This window comes from Anas platyrhynchos, chromosome 19 (assembly GCF_047663525.1).
Source record: "Anas platyrhynchos isolate ZD024472 breed Pekin duck chromosome 19, IASCAAS_PekinDuck_T2T, whole genome shotgun sequence".
Taxonomy (NCBI): Eukaryota; Metazoa; Chordata; class Aves; order Anseriformes; family Anatidae; genus Anas; species Anas platyrhynchos.
Genome location: NC_092605.1, coordinates 11,489,362 through 11,514,381, shown reverse-complemented (window position 1 = coordinate 11,514,381; position 25,020 = coordinate 11,489,362). Strand labels below are relative to the sequence as shown.

The following is a 25,020-nucleotide window of genomic DNA, read 5'->3' as shown; positions in this document are numbered from 1 at the left end:
GTTATTACTAAGCATATTAAACTGACAAGAAAAACATAGGGCTCAGAGACAGCTGAAAGGCACTTTTAAGTCTCACCAAGAAAAACAAGCTTGTGACGTACTCCTTCCTGACCCAGGCTTGTATAAATGAACCTCAGAAGTCCAAGGAGAGATGAGGTCCCCCACCATAAATGACAGACAGAGAGGAAGACTGGACGATTGTCCAAAATTCAGGTTTTGGAAAAATAAGCTGGAACTGAGAGGGCTCCGAGAAAAAAAAAAAAAAAAAAAAAAAAAAAAAAAAAACAACTTTCTATAAATAAACGTGGGCAGGGAAAATGCTGGGGAGGGAGAAGATCTAACAGACAAACTTGGCACAAGAACAAGAAGTATACACTAACCATGAATAAATTCAGACTGGAAAATTGAAAGAAGTTTTCAGCCATCAAAAGAACAAAACCCTGGAACAGGCTTCCATGAGGAGCTTCAGGAGGAAGAGATGCTGGGTATAAGATGAAGGGCAAGAGAAAGGCACTGAGAGAGAAAGGCAAGCCTCTGTCCCTAGTCCTGCAGGGTGACCACATCCTGAGGGTCCAAGACCTTGGAGTGATGCGACTGCACCATCCCAGTCCCAGGGACCTCAATATCTCGGGACACAGGTGTGGGCTTGGAGTGATGTGCCCACAGCAACCTATCCATCCCTCCTGCATCACCTTCCTCAAAGGCTGATGTGACATTTCCTCCCTGACATTTCATTTTCTTTATCCACTGGGTCAAGGAACACTTTGTCAAGGTCAAAGCAATTCTGGTTGTTGCTGTTCTGAGCTCATTCTAATGGCATCAGTGTGAAACCGTGATGAGTCTGACAGCTGAACTCCAGGCTTAGAGATCAAGAGGTTTCTTCAAAAAAAGAGGTTTCTCACAGAAACCTTTGTCCCTGGTTTATAGCATGAGCCTTTCCTTCGGGGATGCTGCCTCAAATTCATACTCTCTTCCCATTTATCACATGACCTCTGGCAACCCTCCTCACCAAAATAATGGGTCTAAAGAAGAGGGATTTTTGAACAGTGGATTTTATTTTTTTTTTTATCACTGGAGAAATTTAGGAAAAAATCATCAGGAAAACTAGTTTGCAGTCATTTTATTTATTTATTTATTTATTTTCCATCAGGAACAAACAAACAAATAAAAAACATTAAAAATGGCTATGGTCAAATGAAACTCTTATGGATTTTTCTCTTCAGAAGACTGAAACTAACCTAGGATTGAAACATTTCAAATGAAAAATTTGATCGTTTTTCAAAACTGACAAAATGAAATATTTTTCTTACTGCTCTTCTACCTAACCCCAGTCTATCAGACTGTTTTTACTGACCACTGCCATTTCTCTCTATTAAAATAGGTTTGCACAACGCAGTTTTCCTACCTCTTCAAAATCATTTTGGACAACTTCAACACAGCTCTTTCATTCAATGGGAGAATCATGAGCAGAGAGTGATCCTAAGATCCTTTTTCAATCCTTTCTACAGGGTTTAAATATCCACTCCATGAGACTGGTGAGAACTCCCAGCAAGTGGGCACCCTCCCTGTGACATCTGTCAATGGCCACTGAGATAGCTACATGAGAAGCACATCAGAAGAGCTAGAAGCTAACACTGGAGATGTGAGATTAAGCTGATCTACCTGATCTATATCAAAAGACATCAATTCAGAGCTTGCACAAAGACACAGAACATCACTGGGTTGGTTGTTTGCAGCTAAAGATCAGGTTTCCTGTTGCATGTAGGTTAGGGATAGAAGTGGATGGTCCTCTTAGATATATAAGCAACAGAGCAGAAACACACTTCAAAACTGAACAAAATGTTCACAGATCACAAAGAAAACCAAGCCCACCACCAAGTGAGTCTGGAAGTGGATGATTCAATTAATTTTCAATGATACGCAATTCATGCCTGGCACCTGAAAGACTCTTTTATTTCAAGGACTTTTTGCTTTGAGACTGAAAATGAAATTGAAAGTAAAATATTTGGAACAAGAAGTGAGGTGAGCATTTCAAAGAAGACTGAACAAAATATTTGTGTAACAGTCAGCAAGAGACAACACTTGGCTTTTTGCTCAGCCATAATGCTAAGACTCATGCACACTCTGATATTAGCGACTACGTTAAATAAACCCCAGAAATAATGCTAGATGTTCACCATGGGACTGGTAAAATGTGTTGCTATTCTGCATAAGAAAAGACTCCTCTTTACATGTGCAGGCAGTCTGCATCTCAATTTACTGATACACATAGAGCAGCTCAGAGTCAGAGTGAATACAGAAAATGTTTTCTTATAAGCAAATAGGAGATCACATTATTTCACAGAAGTTACTATAATAGCTGGAAATTAGCAAATGTTTTCACATCCTTGTTACAGGAAAAAAAAAAAAAAAGAAAAAAAAAAGAGATCAAAAAAAGAGAAAAAAAAAACTCAACTAGTGTTCCTGGATAAAAATGACATTAATTGAAAGTTTGATTCTATTCCCTAATGTATTTTCCTGTTGCATTATAATTAAGAACTACTCACACCTAAGAGAACTCAGTATCCCTTCAAATTAGGGCATTACTAATAAATATGTTAATGTTTTTTGACTAGTTCTTAGTCAAAAAGAACTCCACATTGCCCTCATAATGGGTGTCAAGGCGAGGCACACTACCAAGGCCTCAGTGGATGTTACAGCTGCTGTTGGGCAGGAGGGAGCTTATAAAAAAGATAGAGAGCAACTTTTTGCTCCATCAGACAATGACAGGACAAGGGGGAATGCTTTTAAACTAAAAGAGGCGAGATTTAGATTAGAGGTTAGGCAGAAATTCTTCACTCAGAGGGTGGTGAGGCACTGGAACAGGTTGCCCAGAGAGGTTGTGGATGCCCCATCCCTGGAGGTGTTCAAGATGAGGTTGGACAAGGCCTTGGCCAACCTGATCTAGTGGGTGGCATCCCTGCCTGTGGCAGGGGGTTGGAACTGGATGATCTTTGAGGTCCCTTCCAACCCGAGCCATTCTGTGATTCTGTGATTTCAAGGCCAGGCAGGATGGATGAAGGCAGATGTCCATGGGCCATTCCATGTGCAGTTTCACTCTGGGTCACCTCCAAGTCACTGCAAAGATGCTCTGGAGGGCAACAGGTGCATGGTCTTTGGCCATACTTGACCACCTAACTTGGCTAGGAGGCTGCTCTTACAAGACAGCAGATACATCACTTAGATGCTGTCTGAGACTCTTTGAAAAGAGCTTCGGGGTTATTTTTTCCTTGTTCCTGGTAAAGAAAGAAATGCAAAGGAATGAAAACAGTGCAAGAAGCAAGCTGACACGTGAATGCGCCTTCCTGCGCTTTGGCTCTGTCACTGTTCCTGCTAATGCAACACACACCCACGGCCAGGCTGTGGATGGTGCTTACAGCATTGAGCCTTGACACGTGCTGCAGGATCCAGGCCAGTTCCCATCAAAGTCAAGCTGATTATTTTAATTAGCTTTGTTTCCTTCCAGCCCCCTGACTCTTTATTTTGTTTATTATGGTAACTGATTTGAATGTTACGTTGTTAACCTCAATCACAACCCAATTAAAAAGTCCACCATAAAATGCTGTGTCTTTGCCATCTTGACTTGGAATAATTAATGTGAGTAGTACAAAAAAACCTCCCTCTACTACTTCTCATTCACATTTGGGGAATGTGGCACAGAAGTGAGGACCATTTGCCATTTGGGACTGTCACCCGATGGCACTGACCCTTTCTGCACCATCACAGGCAGCATGGACATCTGGGCAGCCCTGAGAACCAAAAGAGAGGAAGGTGGAGAGGAGGGTGGAGAGGTGGGAGCCCCATTATTCCTCTAATGCTTCCAAAGGGAAAGCAGGCTTCTTCAAAGCAGGAAAAACCCTTTGGGTGACAGTTTGAAGGGGACATGGTAGAAAGCCTGGAAAACTTGACCAGTGGCTAGATGGAGGTTACACTTCTAGCAGGACCAGTACCCAAGACTGCCTGTTCTGGGGAAAGGCTAGAGTCAGGTCCTTAATGAAACTGGCTTTACATTTGGGAGTTTTTGTTTTGTTTTGTTTTGTTTTTTGTCTGTTTGTTTGTTTTAATTGTTCCTAAAACCCTTTTAGAACTGCATTCTAGTGTTAAAAAGCATTAGGATTGTATTTTCCCTTCTGCCAAAAGGAGAAAAGGGTTAAAGAAAAATTACTCATCCCAGGGATTGAAGGCTTTTTCTAAAGCACTGCTTGCTCTGGTCCTTGGGCTACATCTAGTAAAACTGGTCCTTGTCCATCAGTACCCCCAGAACAGCCTTTCTTTCCTTCCATTATCCAGAAACCTCCACAGATTTCCCTGCTCAGAAATATCCCTCTGCCATCAGCTTTCCTCCCCATGATAGCTCAGAAACCCATAAAAGCGCTTTTTGCAATGCTGCGTGGATTAAATAAAGTCTCTGAGCCACCCCACCACACACACACACACACACACACATACACACTGCTGTATTTACAGATTGCAAATTGTCTTTACAGCCATGAGCTGCACACATGCAGATACAAATCTCAGCACAGCAGGGTCCTGGGTACGCTGTTGCTGGAGCAGCAAGAAATGCTGCTGGTAGCCACCGGTGTGTTGATAGCTAGGGCAAAGCTGCGTCTTGTTCTTCAGGCTGCAAAGCTGGGGAAGTGGTATAAAAAAAGCTGGGCATGGATGTGTGCCAGGAGGTAGTAAACAAACTGGGAGCTCTGTTTTTCCTCTGGCTTTCACTCCAGAGCCTTGTCTGTCTGTGGAGGAGATTGCCCGGCTGCACTGGGCAGATTTCTCAGATTCTAAAACCGGCACTTTTATTTATTTTTTGGTGATGGGGAGGAGTAGGAGTAATTAACCCTGCTTTGTAGAGAGCCAGGTGAGCAGCAGGAAGCTGTGTGGACTCTGCATTCAGGCCAAAGGCAGTAAATGGCACGAGAGCAAAGTTCAGAGCTGCCTTCAATCCTCGTTCACATAATGAAAGCATGAAAGCAGATTCACACGATGGATGAACATGAAAAGCCAAACATATCGATCACTCCGTACATCGCTGGCAACCAGCTGTTCTGGCAGCAGTCTTACAAGGGCTCTGCTGCAGTCAGACACAAGATAATGAGGAGCAAGCAAAGGAGCCTGGATCGGGTGGGTTTTATGCCTAGGGAGAAACCCTGCTTGTCCTAGCATCACCTGTGCTGCTCCGATGTTGCTCACGGTGACTGTGTTTTCTAGATGGTGGACTCTGTCCAGCAAACGCATTTGCTGTGTGCCTGAAACCTGCTGCACAGAGGCAGAGAAGCTGTGGCAGTGCTGCAGGGAGCATCAGGACGCCAGAGCTGCCCGAAGGGCCCAAACATCCAAACCCTCTGCTTCCCTCGGGCTCTGCTGCACGACTAACAAAGCAGGTGGTGCGCAAGGTAAGACAGCATTTCACGTTCGTTCTTCTCCGTGCAATTAGGCAGAACGAGGCCTCTGCACAGGCAGGGCAAGCGCTGCAGGCAGGGAAGGCAGCAGCACGGGGCTGGCTGCAGCGTGTGGGCACGGAGCAATGCTGAGGCCGGTGTGGGCAGGGGCGCTGGCTGGAGAGCTGGGGGTGCTGGGCAATGTAACCCTCACCATTTTCTCTGCCTCTTCATGCTGTTTTTTGTCTCAGCACAAATGCCCTCAGGTTTGCACATTCGGTGCTCACTGCCAGCTCGCCAGCTACCTTCCCTGCTCCAGGAGCCCTTGGGGATACTCCCGGGCCTGTGACCCATCCACCTCCCCAAATCTGGAAGCCAGATCTTTGCAGATGGAGGCGGTGACCTCAAATTGTCCCTGAGCACGGATGGTCCTCTGGGAACCGATTTAAGAGTCTGAGAGGCACCTTAACGGGGGGAGGAGGGATGGGGGGCAGCAGCAGGATATGTCCACTTGGAGACCCACCAGAAAGGAGGTCCTCGGCCTGCTGGTGGCTGAAAGCACCAAGCCCCTCTCTCTCAGTGCCACAGCCCCAAGGAGGAAGGGCAGTGCAGGGAGAGCCAGCCCCCAGAGGGGGCTCACCAGCTTTTCCCATGGGAAGCACCTTCCCAAGGTTCCCTTTTGCTCATACATCTGTGAAACTGTGCAGAGATGGAGAAGGAAAGTCATGCTTCCCGTGACAACACTGCTGCTGCCTGGTCCCCAAGCTTTTCTTTAGAAACATAAAAATAGAGATAACAACAAAACAAGACAATGCACTGTGTCACATTCTCCATGCCAAAGGCTGTGGCTAAGCCCTCATCCCCTGCCATGTCCTCAGAGCCTTTTCTCAGAGCTCCACAGGCTTCTGCAGCTCCTCCTTTGACCTTCCATCTGCAGCAGCAGAATTCTCCTCCAGGATTTTGATCTGGCTGTCTGCCTGCAAGGGTGCCTTGTAGTTGGTTACCCATGCCCTGCTGACCTCCTCAAAACCTTAACCAAAGTTTCTGCTCCTTTCTACCACCAAAATAAATGTTGAACAGGCTCCTGGCTCTGCATCAGCCTGATTCTATTCTCAAACAGGTTCATATGGTTTTCTTCTAGTGAAAACGTATGACCTGTGTGTCCAGGTCCTAAGGACTCCACACAGCTGCTCTGGAAGGCATTGTCTGACTCTGTGGGCACAAAATACCCTTTTCTTGTATGCCCTTCTCTGTCCTTGTGGTTTTAGGGTTAGCTGTGGCTATGAGATATCTTTTTCATTTGTGACAAAAAAATGAAGGAGGATAATAACAGAGATTGCAGGGAGAGGAAAATAGCTTTATATTTAAGGAGCTGGATGCTGTTCTCAAGACCTGGAGTCTGTCTCCATTCCAGCACTTCTATGTGATGCCAGGTGAAACCTCACCTTGTTATGGTCATTTCTTTCCTTTTTTTTTTTTTTTTTTTTTTTTTTTTTTTTTTTTGTATTTACTTGCCAATTCCTTAGTGCTCACAGCTGCGTCTCTATTGAATGAGACAGTGTTTTCACCTCAGCAACGCTAGACCCAGGATGGCATTATTTCTTTCTTGGAAGTGCTCATTCTTCCCCATCAACCATACAGGCTGCCTACCCAGCTCAAGCAACTAACTACCCAACAGCTGGGGCAGCAAGATGAATTTTACCTGGTGTGTCTGTCTGGGAGTGGGGATATTTTTCCTTTTAGGCTCTGCAGTATTATTGTCCTTTCCTATCACTTTATGATTATCCTTTTTATGACAGGGTTTTCCGACTCACAGGGTACAGTTCATTGAACAATGCAGAACTCAAACTAACAAAAAACAACCACCCAAATCTGAATAAAAAGGATGTTCAGCATTCAGGTCCAGAGCTGGAAGATTTTAAATGCAACCAGACTGCAGCTCATGTTAATACAATGTTCTGTGAGCAGAGCTCTCATTTGATTTGTCATTTATCAGTGACCAGTCTCAGTGCTACAGATGGATTCTGCAGCAGTCATTGGGGATTTCAGGAGAAGGGGGAAGCCAGGAGAGGCAGCAGACAGGAAGGGCAGTTCTGTAGTTTGCTAGTGCCTTACACACCTCTGCATTCATTCACAGATCAAAAGTACTTGCTCTTTACAACTGCTCAAACCCACTGCTATTGCTGTCTGTAGGATCAGGTCATCTACTGAGCCGTAGTGCAGAGGGAATTACTATTCTAAGAGAATACACGATTCCTTTTTTAAAAAAAAAAAAAAAAAATTGTTTTATCTATAGAATCTATGAACAATGTTGGTATTGATTAATTTACCATAACATTACACATTTCTAAATGAGGCCACATGTTTTTCATCGATAGATGCTCAGAAAGAAAAGCGTAGAGAGATGAAAGGTAAAGAGGTAAAATGAATCCAGGGAGAAATGCCACAAGATGAATCCTGGGAGAAATACCACAGGAAGTTTTGGAAATTATACTTTTAGAAATAAAAAGTTAACAGTTGGACTTGATGATCTTTTCCAACCTAAAATCTATGATTCTATACATTAGAAAACGAGAATTAAGACTGAGATTGTGGCTTAGCTCTACTTCCTTCCTTAAAGGATGGTATCTCATTATTTTGATATGTTTGTGTGCTGATTTAACGTGCTGTGCAATGCAGCTTCCATTATTCATACCATCTAATGTGTGGTAAAGTACAGCTTCATACTTTGGATTTGCTTGGACTTCCACTAGTAAAGGAGCTCATGAGAACAGGTCATGCTAGAAGAAAATCAATTCTTATGGATTTTTCCAAACCCTCTAATGAGACTGATAGCAAATCAAGAGCTAGCTTTGCTGTGAAGAAACCCCAGGCATTTGGTAACTTTTGGTAATTTCAGTTATTTACATAAACACGGAAAGCGCTTGGTACTACAGGTACTGTCTCTCTCTTTCTGAGACCTCAAGAGCTAAAGGCTCACAGAGCAAAATATCTGATTCTGCTATCAGGATTCGGGACTATGGCAATACCACAAATTATGAAATTCTGAAATGTGTGCTTTATGATCGAAAGAAAGTGGATTTTCAGACTTAAAGGAAATCTGTGCATCTGTTTCACTAACACGTTTTGAAAATGTCTGTCTGTGAAGCTTTGAGTCCTTCGTTTTTTTGAGTAATTTGGACTTACTCCTTGTAGCACTAGGAAGTAATGGGATGACTTCCAACACCTGATACTGCTACATCTGGAAAAGCTGCCCCTGGCACATGGCAGTGTCTGCATTAGAGGAAAACACTAAGCAGAGACAGAATCAATGTCTCAGGAGGGAATATCTCTGTGGTCTTCTTTCAGTGTCACAAGTGTGAGACTCCTTAATGGCCTAGATGATTAAAATGATTTTCGTGTGAGATGGAAAGAGCAAAGATGAGGATCACAAAGGCACGTAATAAATGTACCACATGGTTAGGCATCGTACAGCTGCACCTTGACACTGTAACTCATGCAGATGATATTTGGATCACTGCAGGGATCAAAATAAGAAGCCATAAGCTTCATTCTTTCTCATGCTTGTCCCTGGTAGAAAATACTCAGTAAATAAGTAATTGGTTGTTTCCTCTCTCCAGAGGAGTCTGTATAAGAGAAACAGTTAAACATAATTATGCCATATGAGCTAACAGAATATGTCCGTTCCGGCAGAGGCTTACGAGCAGCTTCTGATGCCACATTGGAACCTCACTGGCTTTTCAGACTCAAAGGGACTTTGCTTAAGTTCCCTTCTAAAGGAAACGGCTTCAGCTCATTATTTGCAGACAGCATCTGTCACTTTTCTATGCCAGTGGATGCTGATCGTCCTCAAAGAACATTGTACAAATGTGCAGACTGCTGTGTGTTGAGAAAGAACTGCTATTATATCAATTTTCCACTTGAAAGCAGCAATAACAGCAAAAAAAAGCCTGAGCCACATGACTCTATTGGATCTGGGGCACTTTCACTGAGGCATTCACCCTAAGTGAAAGACAAGAAACTAAAAGAGAAGGTATAGACAGTTTCAGTGCTGCCAGTGTGTTACTGAATACTCTTGGTAACCCTGGGAAATGCAGAAAATGGGTGCTTGTGGCCATACTGGTAGAGAAAGAAAATCCAAGGAGATCTCATTTGTTGTTTCATGTGGACCTGCTGAAGGAGCTTCTGCTCACTGCAGCATCTGAGACTCACATGCCATTGGGTTGCATAAAAGATCTCCTGCAGCAAAAGCTGCCACAAAGTGCAGATTCTGTAACTTACAGAGCCTTTGAGGCTCCTGGTCCTGTGAAATCTGTAGGAGCTGAGTACATCATCTCCTTTCTTAGATCTGGACAAGGGATATTTGCTGTGCCTTGTGTTCCCATCAGCAAGCACAGCAGACATACGGAAGTTTACAGGGAGATGGGATGCTGGTTCATCCCTCCATCCATCCACCTATCTAGTTACCCTGGCAAATACCACTTTGTTAGCTAGTTCTGCTGCTACAAGTCCATCCGCCACTTTGATTGCTAACTGTAATGTGGGAGCCTCCAGGTACATTCCCATCAGGGGCTCTATCCCAGCCAGCCAGACCCATTCCCTCTCCTGGGTTGTACAACAGGCAACATGCAGGTCTGTGGTGAGACTGAGAATGTCTGGCACAAGCAGACTTTTTCTGAAGTCCAACAAGCAACATTTGCCTATAGCAAGTAGGGAACAGTGGATAAGCTAGTAACCGGTCACTGCCCTCCAGCTCTGAGCAGCTTTATCTGGACATAGCCTACATACCTGCAGGAAGACAAGGACGTGAGGACAGGGCATTTCAGGACATTTGATTCTGAGTAGGACCAGCAGGTATTTTGGTGTGAAAGTGGGGCCAGAGAAACAATTTCAAAATAAGAAAGCAGGGCACTTTCATGAGCAGTGTTACAGGAACACATTTGGTAGGAACACACTGATTGAGTTTTGAGGCTCCAGCCATGCATACAGTACATAATGCACCTAGGAAACGCCAAAACTTACCATCCCTCCTTCAAGTTTCATGGCAGGTCTGACTGGGACATGAAGAGACAATTATTGTACGTCTGCTGCCACAGTTGTGCCCTGAGATTCCTGCAAACAGTTCACTCTGTGCATTTTGTACAGTTATTTGAGGCAGTTTACTCGCAGTGACTAGTGAGGAGTCTGTGTGACTTCTGGATGGCACAGGTTAAGTGAGACGACCTCACTCCCTTGAGTGCTAAAGTGAATGGAGAAATAAGGAGCAAATGTCAAGCAGCAAACACTTCTTGGCATGCCCTGACTTCTCTTACAAAGACGACTTCACTTCATGGCCCGTATTCTCTAAAACCTCTCTAGGAGAATCCAGAAGATCGCCTGGAAGACAGACGGAGTACAGATGGAGTTACTGGCAAATCTTCCCCTAATTTTAGGGGAAGAAGATTCACTCTTTGTGACTCGGTAACTTGATCTTTCACATCTGCCTGTGTACCATCCTAAGCCAACCCTCAAACTTCAGTAAGGCTGGGGCTTTTGAACAGCTGTAGAACAGGCAAATATCAGGCTGCTCCATCTTCCCAGGCCTGGGCAAGGAGGCACTTACAGAAACTCTAGGGAAAGGAGTTTGAAGAGCATCACCCACTGACAAGCTCTGCAACCTTGCTTGCTTCCAAGAATCTGTTCGCTTCCATGTAGGACAGTCAGAACTGGCATAATGGGAGGGCAGTGGCCTGTGCCAGATCCATGTCTGAAGGAGGGGCAGAATTAGGTAATCTGCTCCTCTGGAAATGCTGAATGGAGAAACTTGAAAACCTGTAGGAATTCTGTCTCAGCTGGCCTGCATCTCTCCATAGGAAGCTAAAGATTTCTCAGTATGATCAATTCAGATGTGTTTTCCCTACATAAGAAAAAATGGAGTTTTCACATAGAAGGGCCATTTCAATTTTCATCAGCTAAAATTTTCATTGTTAAAATAATAGTCCTGAGGCAGGAGAAATGAACATTCTTCCTCTGACTGCAAAGGGAAACCAAGAAACCAAGTAACAGTCTGGTTCCTGTCTTCTTATCAAGTCCCCACCAAATTTTTATTTTTTTTTTTAGTTTGTTTGTTTGTTAGTTTTTTTCCCCCTCCCTGAAATACAGGAAAATGAATTTTGGAGAACTGCCAGAATGATTACATGAAATGCCCTCTTTGCAAGAAGGAATTTAGAGAAGAGCAAGATTTAGTATCAAATTAAAAACAGTTGATGGACATTCACTGCTACCCCAGCAATCAAAAGAGGAATGACTTTCCACAGCAAAGGGAAAGGTAGGGGTTTATGAAGAAGTATCTCTTGGTAGTGGGTTCTGATTGTCCATCTACACCTGTCCCAGGAGCACCTAATCCCCATCATGCTCTGAGATGGATTGGAACCTGGACTGCAGAGATGTGCTCAAACTCCTCTCAGGGTTTTACCAACAATGTCAAAAAGCTGACATTCTGAAATGTGTCACTGCAGATGGATGACCCAGATAGCAAACCTGGCAGCTGGCAGCTGTTCTCAGGATATCGCTGTTGGCCTTTGGAGCTACAGGCCAACAAAATTTTCTGAATTTTCATTTTTGAAGGACCAGGTTTCTAACCTAGTTGACTGACATTTTAAAGCACTTGTAGAATATTTTGAGGAGGTTACTTTGATCAAAATTTAAAAAGTGTACATGTATCTCAGCATACACATACCAAATGCATTTCATAATACACTTCAAGTTCATTCAAAAAGAAACAAACAACCTTTAAATATATGGATGTTTTTTAAATCCTCAAAATTTCTGTTTCAGCTATTTTTTTTTATTCATTATTTTTTTCATTCATTATTTTTTGCTTAACTGGTTAAAAATTTTGTCACTCTCCAAGGGATTCTGCTGCAATAGGAAGGGGCAGAATTTTAGAATGTATATGGATTTCAGGGAGCCCTAATTCGTTCTGTGTTTCATTAGAATGCAAACAGCTTCTCTATACACTGGTTGTCCTCCAAAAGGGTTGGGATTTAGAATTAGCTGGAATGTTTGAAAACTTCAGCCTAATTCTTCTCTCACTGAAACTAGTTGCAATGGTATTGCTGACCTCAGTGGGAAAAAATCAGGAATAGGGTTAACAGAATCTCACACCAGAGTGACGTGCTGGAATATCAATATTGCCAGATCAGCATATTTTGTCCCAAAAGGTAAGCTGTAAGTGACATTACAACTGAACGATACCCTTTTTACAGTTCTCCATCAGGTCCTCACATTGCAAAGCCATGCAGCAGGCATTTACATGTGATACTTTCAGTAGTAATCACAGATTTCTCATAGATGGTGTTTTAGCAGTCTTACTGCATGTCACAATTTAATATTGAGGTGAAACAAATCCTTTCTGTAGCTTTGCTCCTTGGAGCTGAGTGTCAGGCAGCAGCAGACTGAGCAGTCTCTGCTTGCAGCCAATTTACTTGAGCAAGGTTTTGAAATAACTTTGTGACAACCTCCTAATGAAACCAGGGACAGGGCTGTTCAGAGAAGTCTAATTGATTGCGAATGTCCACTGTTTCCCAGTTCTGGCGAAAGCATTGCAAGAACCATAAATAAGCATTGTAGCTCATGGCTCATACATCATTTTAAACATTTGACCTTTTTGAAAAGATGGAAAACAGCAAAATAAACAAAGGCTCTAATTTTGGTGTTCTAGCCACATTGGATTTATTAAATCTAGATGTGGAGAAATGAAAAAGGGGGCCTAGGAGTTTTCTGCATCTTCATTGCAGGGGGAACTCTTGCTGGGAGGGATCATAGAATCATAGCATGGTTCGGGTTAGAAGGGACGTTAAAGATCACCCAGTTCCAAACCCCTGTCACAGGCCACCGACTAGATCAGGTTGGCCAAGGCCCCATCCAGCCTGGCCTTGAACACCTCCAGGGATGGGAATCCACAACTTCTCTGGGCAACGTGTTCCAGTGCCTCACCACCCTTACAGTGAAGAGTTTCTTCCTAAAATCTAATCTATATCTGTCCTCTTTTAGTTTAAGACCACTCTCCTTTGCCATATTGTTATCAACCCAAGTAGAGAGTCCTCCTCCATCCTTTTTATAATTCCCCTCTAAGTGTTGAAAGACTGTGATGAGGACACGCTGGAGCCTTCTCTTCTTCATGCTGAACACCCCCAGCCTTTCTTCATAGGATAGGTGCTCCAGCCCCTTGATCATCTTTGTGGCCCTCCTCTGGACCTGCTCTAACAGCCCTACATCCTTCTTGTGCCTTACAGCCTTACAGCTCTAACAGCCTTACAGCTCTAACAGCCTTACATCCTCCTGGATGCAAGACTCTAAGTGGGCCCTCACCAGGGCAGAGCAGAGGGGGATAATCACCTCCCTCAACCTGCTGGTCACACTTCTTTCGTTGGCCTTCTGGGCTGCAGGCACTGCTGGATCATGTCAAGCCTTTCATCCATTAGAACCCCCAAGTCCTTCTCTGCAGGGCTGCTCTCAGTGAGTTCTCCTTCCAGCCTGTGCTCATACCCAGGATTGTCTGGCCCCAGGTGCAGCACTGGTTGCACTGGTTGAACTGAGGTTCAACTTGGACTGGTTGAACCTCATTAGGTTCATGTGAGCCCACTTCTCTGACCTGTCCAGGTCCCTTTGGATGGCATTCCTTCCTTCTTTGGTATCAACCGCAGCAGCTTTGTGTCATCTGCAAACTTGCTGAGGGTGCACTCAACCCCATCGTCTATATCATTCATGAAGATATTGAAAAGCACCAGTCCCAAGACAGACCCCTGAGAGACACTGCTCATAATGGGCCTCCACCTGGACATAAAATGCCCATGGGTGGCTTTGCATCGCCTCATGCTCCAGCCATTCTCAGCAACCGTGGTACCACCAGCAGCCTTCTTTCCCCAGCAGTGGATGAAGCCATTTATTTGCTGCTTGGGATTTTTTAATTTTTTTTTCCTATGTGAAATCATACATCTCTTGAGGAGATAATGTGTGTAGCATAAAAAAATAAGTGAGGCAGGTCTGCACGTATGTGGTTCGAGATGAATTAGCCAAGCAAGGTTGAAATACGGTTGCTTCTAGAGCTATGTAGGAGCTGGCACTGGCACAGGCAGTCTAAAGAGAGTCCAAACAATTCTTCAGCAAGTCTACTAAAGTGACCTTGGTCGTCCTGAAAAGCACAGACTCACTACTGAAGCTGCTGATAGATGAAGATAATGCTATGTCTTTTCTAATTAGATTTTTAAGTGCTTCAGGGTGAGGACTGACTTTTCACAGGGGACACTACAACATCCAGCAGGATGAAGCTCTGAAGCAAGTCAGAGCATCTGGCTTTATTATCTGAATAATGACCAAATCATAAGTAGCATAATAATAAGATGAAAATTGTATGATGGAACAAGAAGTAACACTAGTAATATGATAATAACAATAATTATAGTCCTGTTATTAGTTATAATTATCCCACTGTGTTCGGCAGACCTGATCAGAGGTCAGGTTCAGCTGGGGAGTGTGTCCAAATGTAACTGGTCACATTGTCCATGTGCGAGGAGCCCCAGGGAGGAGCTGGTGGCTGTGGAGGTTCTGTCCGGGTGCAGCTTGTCCCTGAATGTCTCAGGGCGCTGTTGGATATTTAGTGTTACAGGTTGGGACAGTAAGCTAGTGACCTGGAGATGGGGTGAGAAGCTGAGTCTGAATCAGAGGTGTGGGTGACTAAAATGGGCCATCTGGGAAGCACTTCTCTGCCCACGTTGCCTTTCTGACAATGAGGAGTCCAATCTAAAGCAGTAATTTAAGGTTCTCTGGTTGTAGTGCAGAGAAATAGGCACTTCCAAGGCTCATTTATCAGACACAGGCATGTCTGAACTTACACCACATGCCTAATTTTTGGCAATTCAGATTCTTAGGGCTTCAGATGGCCACGTTTAAATTGGGTGTAATAACACTTTGTCATCTATATTTAAATTGTCAGTATTTTGGGAGACAACTATTTTTTACTGCAGCCATACTACACTGATCTTACTTGGACTCTGTAGATCCTACCGAAGTACCGTTAATCTACGGTAACAATAATTACAAACAATGCTTTATTTAAATAAGTACAGTGATCAGCCATTCTGGTTTCTTTTGAGGAATATCTCCTAAGCTTTCTGTTGTGAATAGATAAAATACTCCGCTATTGATCTGTGAACACTGTTGACCACTGACACAGGCAGTAAACTGGCACAGCTGGGAAGTCTGGAATTGAGAGAAGCTTTCTGAAATACCTCTTGCTCTTGTGCAAACTGGAATGACAGCAATAATTTGTCTGCTCCTGTGTTGGCATGCTATGATATCACCCAAAACAGAGAACAGCAATGGGAAGTCTCCTGAGATATTTCCCCTTCTGGAGAGGCTATGAGCTGCTTTGCAATTCATGCTGAACTACTGGAACACAAAGAAGTGCCAGCTAGAGATATCCTCCTGTGCGAGTCACACCCAGCCATGGCTTTATTCCTGTTATTTTAATTAAGATTTTCAACTGAAAATTGATTCTCTTAAAATACTGGAGACCATTAGAGTGGTCCAGAGAACTCTACCTGGTGACTTACAGCATTCTCAAGCTGCCCCTTACTATCCTTTCAAGAGAAGACAGTAAGGTGCATTCAGTTAACTGTATGGGGTGGGGACATGGCACTTTTTTCTCCAGTCTAGACCCTCCAAAATCTTGCTTTAGCACTTGCACTTCACTGGACAAAATGGGAATTGCTGGAGGTGGAATTGTCTCCTCACCAAGGCCGTGACAGTGCTTCACTGCCAAGTGCCACTGTCATTAGTGGACATGACTGGTGGAGCAGCATCGGTGTTGCACTTGCATGGATTCTTGCCTGACATGGCTGTGAAGCATCTGTCACCAGCAGCTTTCCCTGTGCAAACCTCACTAGGCATCAAGAATAAAGCTAGTATAGCCATGACCTGTAGATTTCTTTTTTTTTTTTTTTTCTTTTTTAGGTTTTGAATCATTCTTACCAAAAGAAACTCACATAGGGTCAGTGGGATAGCTCCCTGAGCAGAGAATGGGACATAAAATCAGCTGGACTGTACCCCATGCTGACAAAAATGTATTTGTCCTCCACAAAGCAGGCATGAATCTTCATTTATGTGTGACTCCTCCATTAAGTAGCCCATTGCCCAGTACTTATTGCAAAGTAGATGCACATGTGGGTGCACAGCAGAGATTTTCCTTAGCCTTTTCCCCCTCATCTGTTCTGCGTCAAGTGAACTCCACTGACTTCAGACCAATCTGTCAAAGACTTATAGTCTATCTTTGAAGACCATTAACAGCTAAACTTACTGAATCTATGTTGGTATTTTTGATAGCTCTTTTCCTCCCTGTCCGCACAAGAAGAGAGAATTTGGGGTAAACTAACAGCCTGTGCTGGACCTCTCTAGAGAAGGGCTTCACTGGTAGCCTGGGTAATAAAATAATGTATCATATAGGAAACACTATGAGTAGGCATTTTTTCATCCAACAGCAAAATTAGATTCAGATGACAAATATTTTTTTTTCCTCCAAATGTGTATTTTCAATGAAAACTTGGAATTTTAAAATTCTGAACTTGTTCCTATTTTACTGGTTTTCTTCCCTGTGTTTTCTGGCGTTGTGGTTTTATTCAGAAAGCTGTATTCCTTTTGTGAGTGTGTGCACACATGTATTTGTGAGTAACTGATGTGGTCTAACTGGGATTGTTCATTACTGTCAACCTCCTTTGCAATCCTATAATTTTGACATCTATATGTTTTTCCTCAATTTTACATTGGGTTGACCCCAAATTACTGTGAAGCAAGGCTAACTCTGAGACTAAATAAAATGATGCCTCTGGAAATTGAGAATGTATTAGTTATGTCATTGGATGGATTCCCTGACAGGAGCTTAAACTGAGCACTTAAGAACTGTCTTCAGCATCTTATTGTCTCTGACGAGATCATGATTCAGACTACTCAAGCAGTATCTCAAGTAACCCTCGGGGAGTAGAACTGGATCCAAGGACAGCATTTTGATGCATAGGTTAGCAATGAATTCAGGTTTAATTACCTTGTCTCTGCCAGCTTAAAGGAAGTTGTCAAATAAGATCACAGAGGGTACAGACAGCCATGCCCAGGTATGCAACTGGAGCCACAAACAGCTGTGACCACACAAAAATAAATGCTTCAGTCAGACATAGCCAAGCCAGGGATCCGCCAAAAGATTCACCCAGTCAACCTCTCCTGCCCCTCAGAAAAAAGAATCCTACGCCATGCAAGCATGTACCCAGCAGGGAGAGGTCTGCTTGACCCATCACAGAGCCACTTGCCTTGACCACACGGTATTAACCAGCTACACCACCTCATGTTTTGTGGGTTTTGTTTGTTTGTTTGTTGTATACATCCTTGTCTCATACAACCCTGAGAACTGGTTGTTTTCAGGTTCTCCTTCCAGACCACATTTGGCTAGTGTTTCAGCTTCTTGGATGTTTTTATTTTGTTTTGTTTTGTTTTTAAGCTGTATTTTTCAGGTCACAGTTTAAACTTTTTTTTTTTTGGAGGATTGCAACTCCAAAAGAATGAACCACCCAGGCCTCGATAAAGAGTTTACAAAGTATATCAGTACTGCCAAGTTACGGCTGCATGTGCTTCAAAAATCCCTGCTACTTGCAAGAAATCTATGCAGTTCACGTATATATTAGCCAAATGTGGAGAAACAGAATTCAGTGCCATTCAGAGCAAATAATATAATGGACTGAGAAATACTGCAGTGCAAAATTCAACCCATGGCACAAAATACTTGTGAGAAACCACTCCATATAGCCCCATGCTTCAATATGTGTTAGATGAGAATACTTGAAGAGCCTATTTCCCCAGTCATGATGGTCAAGGTCTAAATGTAAGTTTTCCCAGCATTTTCAATTGTTAGAACCAGTTTCCAATTAATAATGACTTTGAAAACTTGAATCCATTGGGCCAAACCTCTCCATGTTAAATGCATTCCTCAGGGTTGATTTTCTTCTTTTATTCTCATTCTCAGTCTCATTCTTAATTTTCTTATTCATACTTATTATTGTTATTATTTCCCCTGAAAGATGTTTAATCATTTACCAAGTAAAAAATAGCAAGGAAAGGGTTTGCCTGTATTTTAATAACTTCAGTTTTTTATTTTGAAGCAGGGGTTTGAAGACCTGCAGTTTGAAGAGCACGTGGGGTAGGGCACTATAGGGGCTCTATAGGGGCACTATAGGGCATTTCTTTGCTACTACTTCTTAGTGTTCCACTGAACTGTAAAATGGGCCTGAAATTCCAGGAGCAGAGCTATGGAAACATTCTGCTCGCATACCTACAGCTGAAGGCAGTGAGATTGTGCATACAAGTGCTATAAAGTGCTACAAGCAGAAGTATTTTGTTCATGAACTGCAATATTTGACAGAATACAGAAAGAAGTTGGTGAAGATAACTTATTTGATCAAAGAGTCAGGAGTACATGAGAGTATTCAGAGTAAAAATATCTAATTTAGCATTAGTAAATTGTCTATACTGACCACTTTGGCTTTAATCTGAGCAGAGCTACCTGGTTGTAATAAAAATACCACACCTTTCCTTAAAAATGGTGTGAAAGAAAATGAAATGAAAAATACCATGACAGAATTAATATGCTCTGATCATCTTAGAAAAGGTGATGAGGAAACTGATATTTCTGTATTCAGTGCAGACCATGGACAATATGCAGTAAAGCATGCCTGGCACCATGAATACACGGAGAGCATAATGACATACTGAGCAGGTACAGAATCAGAACCAGAATCAGAATCAGAAATAGCATCTATATTGTGCTCACGATGAGTCCAGAGTTCTGTGCAATCGCATGAAATCTCAATTGGAATATGTACATGTAAATGAGCCCAACTCAGAGTTACCTCAGTTCTGTCATTCTTGCTAGGAACTGGGAACATGACTTTTTTCAATGCAGCAATTTTGGGGTGAAAAAAATGACATGGTCAAGACTCTGTGCACCTTTGCTGGGTTTTGCAATGGAGACTGAAAGCATCTGATGATGGCTGCTTTTAAAAGCTGAGGTGATACGCCCTGACCACAAGGAGCACCTTGCTGTCAACAAGGAGCACATCCAGATGGCTTTAAGGAAACTCCAGAGTCAGATTTTGTTTTCAGGAACCAGCTACATGTGAGTTCCCATGCTGAATATTGACAGTTCATCCAAATTCCCAGCACTGCTGAAGGTTGCTGATATCTCTCCTTTGCATTTAAACATGCAATAAAAGTTTTTAGCCATTACCTGCTTTCATTGCCCCTTCTTATGCTCAGCCAGTCCAACAAAGGACTTTGCCAGCCTCCTGCAGTAACCTGCCTTTTCCACACTGGGTGTTGGGGGAGGGGGAATGAAGAGCTCAAATAGAATTGCTTTAGGTTCCGGGGATGACTGTTCTGTTGCAAAATAAAAGTGTTGTGAAAGTTTCCCCATCTTTGAGGGATCAAAAGGAAGTGTGAAAATTATCTGGTTCTTTGTGTGAGATCAAGGAAGTAAGACCACCAGGGAAGTCTTCAGATGACGACAGGACTTCCCATACCCTCATGATTCTGGCTTCTCTAGGACTTTTTTAGTCAGTAATTACATTTGCCAGGACTAAGGTTTTAGTTTGGCAATTCTTTTCATTTTGAGGGAAGTTAGTAGTAATTACAAGTTTCCAGGCTGGCCGTTTCATAAAAGAACAGAAAAATCTCAATTACAAGAGAAGGTCACTAAGGCTACTGCTCATTCTCTTCTTCTCACTTTTGCTTAAATTGTCAGTGAAGATGGCAGCTGGCATCGAATGGGGTGCCTGATTGTATAGCCCCATTTCAGCATCTTCTCCAGGTGGAAGTAGAAGGGAATGCAGGTGACCAGACTGCCTTACCCTGATGCAGCAGTGCCCTCCAAGCCTCTTGGCTTTTAAACTATCCTGGCTGTCATCTTACTGCTCATTTTGAATTATGATATTAATAGAAATAATGTTAATTTAGCCATTAAATTCAATTAAAGTGAAATGCTGACAGCTCCTGAGTCACTAAAAAGCACCTAGTAAAATTTTCAATAGTGCTCTCAAAATGCAGCCAGATGTTCTTTGCACTTTGAGTTACCTAATGTCTAAGAAAAGTTAGTGGTTTGACCCAACTGTATTTATTGCCTTTAAGCCTAGGTATTTGACGTTTCTGAAGATGAGATAAAGGAGAAGAACCTCCCACACTACCTGTGAAGCCATGACCAACTCCGGGGACACAATGATTTCTTTAACAGTGCTGTGAGTCTCTTTGTGTGTACGGTAAGTTGTGTTGTGCCTGCAATCCAAAATAAAGGCCAGCACATGCCACTAGTGTGCTTCACACAGAGTGCACCAATGAGTACATACATGGACTTTCACAACTACATCTTCAAAAGCTGTTTTAGGTGAGCTGAAGTCCTGCTGTGCTCTGCTGTTGGGCTTGTGTGGCTCAGACACCAAAGCATGGTGTCTGATGGGTATGGGCTATGTGTAAGGGTTTTCTTTTGTTCTTTCATATTTTCATACAGGATGCATGGGAGCAGGTTGTCTTGCCTTGAGACACTGCTTGTAGGAAGGGCAGAAAGCCTTTGGATGCCTGTCTCACCCCAAGGATATAATTCTGTAGCTGCCTATCCTCCTCTGCAGCATCGCCCAGCCATGAGGTCCTGCTGTTGCCTGCGGTCCAAATTGCACATGACTACTGATTTTTTTTCACAGGTTTCACTAAACACATGGCTACAGTCAGGTAATGCAGGTTCTGCTGAAAGCCTAATGCAGAGTGTTACAACTCCTGTACAACTCAGGATGGATTTTCATCTGTACAGCTTTGCAGGTAGTCACATAGCTAAGTGACACTGAGCTGAGAAATCTATAAAGTGGAACGTCTTTGTTAGCCATCTCGTGGAATTGTTAATGTCATCTTTAGCTCTCATTCATGCCAATTAGCCAAAGCCCCATGGAGGAGGACTAGATACATAATTCCAGCTGGAACTGGTGCGTCATGTGTGGTTGCTGCCACAGGTCCTCAGCTCAGACTCATCACTCATCCGGCTAGTCACAGGGGTACTCTGGCAGTCCCATCCGGATGATGCTTATTTAGTCCCTTTGGTCTGCTGAAGCTGGTAATAAATCAACTCCATAATGAGGTGAAATTGCCATTGGAACACGCTATAACTACATTGTCCAAAAGGCTTTATTAGGCAAAATAGCTGCTTGATATCTGCCTAGTTTGTTGGTAGCCTTTCTAACTGGTTTGTCTTATGGCTGATCTTGAATAGTTTATATATACAGAAGGTATTTTCCAAGACATTTATAGGAGTATTGGGCTAACAGTCCATAGCAGCACTCAGGACTGGTCATCTTTGTTCTCCTGGGACAAGGGTTACTTCATAAGAGTAACACTCTTATGCCATTCACACTCACATGCCATTTTTTCTTGAAAGCAATTCTCAAAGGTGGTTACAACATCAATACTACACATTTCCTTTCCCCTCCACTAAAATAGGGCAGCCCCGATAATTTTCCTTATATCAAACTGGATTAAAGGCTAGCAATTCCAATGCTGTCTAGGGGATTTAAACACCCTGATTGCCAGTGATACCACTAGAATCCAAATAGCAGAAATCTTTCTAAATGCTTCCACACTGCTTTCGCCTACAGCAGCCACCAGCAAACCTTTATTTTCCTTCTTTTCAGCCCAAATGTTTTTTTTTCCTAATGTAATGTACTTCCTGATTACATTTGCCTGTATCATTCTATATGCTATTTAAAAATGACATTTATTGTTAAATAAGCCCTACTCATTTATACAGTCATCACTCAACCATACTAATGAGAGGCTAACTACAATTTGTAAGCTGCCGCTTTTCTTTCCCTTCTGTAATTATATCAGTGATACTCAATCTTTTCTGCCCTGTGAGCCACAAGGCCTATTCTGTGGTCACTAAAGAGCTGGGTGCCTTCTCCACAAAATATTACTTCTGAACAGGGGTCAAACAGCTGGAGGACATAAGGCCTCAGCCCTATTGACATTTCCTTTGCCCTGAAATGGTGCTGATTATCTCTCCAAGTGTTCTGGAGACTGTGTTTTGCTTAGAAGCTTTTCTGAGTGCCACTTGAGCTCCTGATATCTTCTGCAAAGATTTTTAGGATGAAGAGGGGTCCAGATTCCCATCAGCACCACTAAACACAAGTTTTCTACCACCCTCGCTGTGCAAGACACATGGTATGTTCTCACTTTTGCTTGGCCTTCTCCTGGTCTTCATCTGCCCAACACTGTCACTGAGAACATGGCTGTCTCACTTGGGAGCAAATAAAGGGTTTATAGACTTTTTTTTGATTGCAATTTTCCCCTGCTGCACAGGAGAGGGTATGGCTCTGCTGGTAGCAGAAGTCCTGCTGATAGCAGCTATTGTGATCTGCCTGCCCAGCTCTTGCCCCAGCTCTGTGCTGGAAACCACACAAAACAGAAGTTTTTCAGCACTGTGCCCAGGCTCTTGGGCACAGGTGCACTTACTAAGTTGAAGACACTTGGCAAATGGCTTACAGGTGTAGCCTTCTCCACTAAATCCACGTCTGATCCTGGTGTTACCAGGGCAGCCAGATGCCCAGGCCATGCCTTTCTACAGGGCATGAAGGGGATGACACTTTAGCAGCTTTAGCATCTGAACCAAATGCCTGAGGCACCCTCAGAGTCCTACAGTTGGTAGGAAAATTGCTCCAAGGCTAAGCCTTGCCCACAGCAGCTCCAGTGCCAGGTCCTGCCTCTCCCTTTACGTGGCAAAGGACCTTGTCTATCCACCAGAGAAAATTCCTTGAGGAAATCCAGGCTTTCCCAGGATCCTTTGAAGCCTGGGGAAAGCATGCTGAGAAAGGAGACTTCCTCACTATTTACCCCTGTCATGACGCCAAAGTCAAATTTTTGATCCTAGCCTTTGGTGTGGATGCAATTAACACGTGGCCTGCTCACTGTGGGATGGTTAATAGAAGAGTGAGGAGAGACAGGAGCAAATGCTGGCCCTTTTTAGCACTCTGTTACTGCTCCTTCTGCTATCTGAAATGCTGCAGTATATCATTATCTGTTGATTGCAGTCTTTTGCCCAGTTTTTGCTCTTGCCCAGTCAGCACTCATCTCCAAGACAATCTGAATTAATTGTGTGAAGGACTTCACAACACTGAAATATTCAGCAACATTTAACCAAAATCAAGACAGAGCAGGACTGGTTCTGATCACAGTTTGAGGTGGGAAGACATCTCAAGGATTGATGGGTTTTATGGCCGCTCTTTACCCCAAGAGAGGGAAAATGCTGCATTTACACCTTGTTGTTCCACAGATCTACTATTTTATCAGCAGAGGATGTATCTGGTGGATGGAATTGCTCTCTGAAGCTCTTCTTTCTTTGTCCTCTAAGGATTTTCTTTACCTTCTTTACGAACCTCAGATTTCCACCATTTTTTTCTGTAAATTCTGCTTAATAACCCCTGTCGTTGATACTTCTGCTTGTAATAATGAAGCGAGTGCTGTGGATTAAATCAGACTTACCAGACAACCACTGCCAGGACAACTGTTTGTCCCTCTCTCAAACACTGGTACTACAAGTGACTGCTTCCTGTACCTTGCTGGTCTCCATGGCTTTTCAATGGAGTTGGCGGAGGTGTGGAATACTTATTAGCTAACTCTGTTAACACATTAAGTGGATGTTATCCAGATCCACTGACTAAATGCAAGTATGACTATTAATTGTCTCTTTCCCCGAAAGAAGAAGAAACAGAATTTTATCAAACCAAATACCACTTTCTCAGCTATGTCTTGCCACCTGCCCAACCAGAAGAGACAGCATCCTTATCTTTGTGACAATAGTAGTAGTAGTAATAAGAACAACGGTAACAATAATTACAAAAATATCTCTTTTTGAATGCAGTGTTAGGGCGCGTAAGTTTAAAAAAAAAAAAAAAAGGATGCTGCTTTCTGGAACTCTTGATTTGGCAAGCTGAACAACCAAATCAAAGGAAAAGATGTTGCACATGGATGGTACTGGCAGCTTGATATCCCCATTGCTGTTCACCTCTTCTCCATAATATTTTGTGCTGTTTGCCTTCATCTTGTATCAGTGCATGAAAGTCAAGCAGGTCTCCAGTCCCAGCCCTACCACTGAGCTATACAGCTGTGGATACATGTCCTTACTTCTCCGTGTCTGCTCCTCTACCTGTGAAGGGGGCAATCAAACTAGCTTTTGCACAGCTATATGGAATTTTCAGACACTGAAGCAAAGGAAGGCTGTATTTCAGCACCGCAGACAGATTGCTAGTAGTATCATCTTTCTTTCTCCTCTTTCCTTCCTCCTACCTCTCAGTTACACAGCATCCCACTGTTCTCAAAGTTCATATGCTTGAGGGGAAAAAAAAAAATCTGTTTTTTCCACTGAGTGTCAGCATAGATCAGAGGCTACAGTAACATCTTTAGCATGGGCAGATTATAAATGAACTTGGAAGGTTCAAGTAATTCATATTCATCATTTGAAAATGTACCAGACTAAATCACAAGTTTG

General features: G+C 43.1%; 1 protein-coding gene and 1 long non-coding RNA gene across 2 annotated transcripts in view; one reads left to right on the top strand and one right to left on the bottom strand.

The window, feature by feature from the left end:
* SHISA6 (shisa family member 6) overlaps positions 1 to 25,020 on the bottom strand; it is a 254,479-nt gene that overhangs the window by 151,451 nt on the left and 78,008 nt on the right. The window lies entirely within an intron of this gene.
* LOC113845510 (uncharacterized) lies at positions 4,792 to 22,171 on the top strand. The gene is made up of 4 exons (XR_005260108.2): positions 4,792 to 5,163; positions 5,251 to 5,435; positions 20,625 to 20,877; positions 21,001 to 22,171. It is a non-coding gene; the product is annotated as an uncharacterized lncRNA (long non-coding RNA).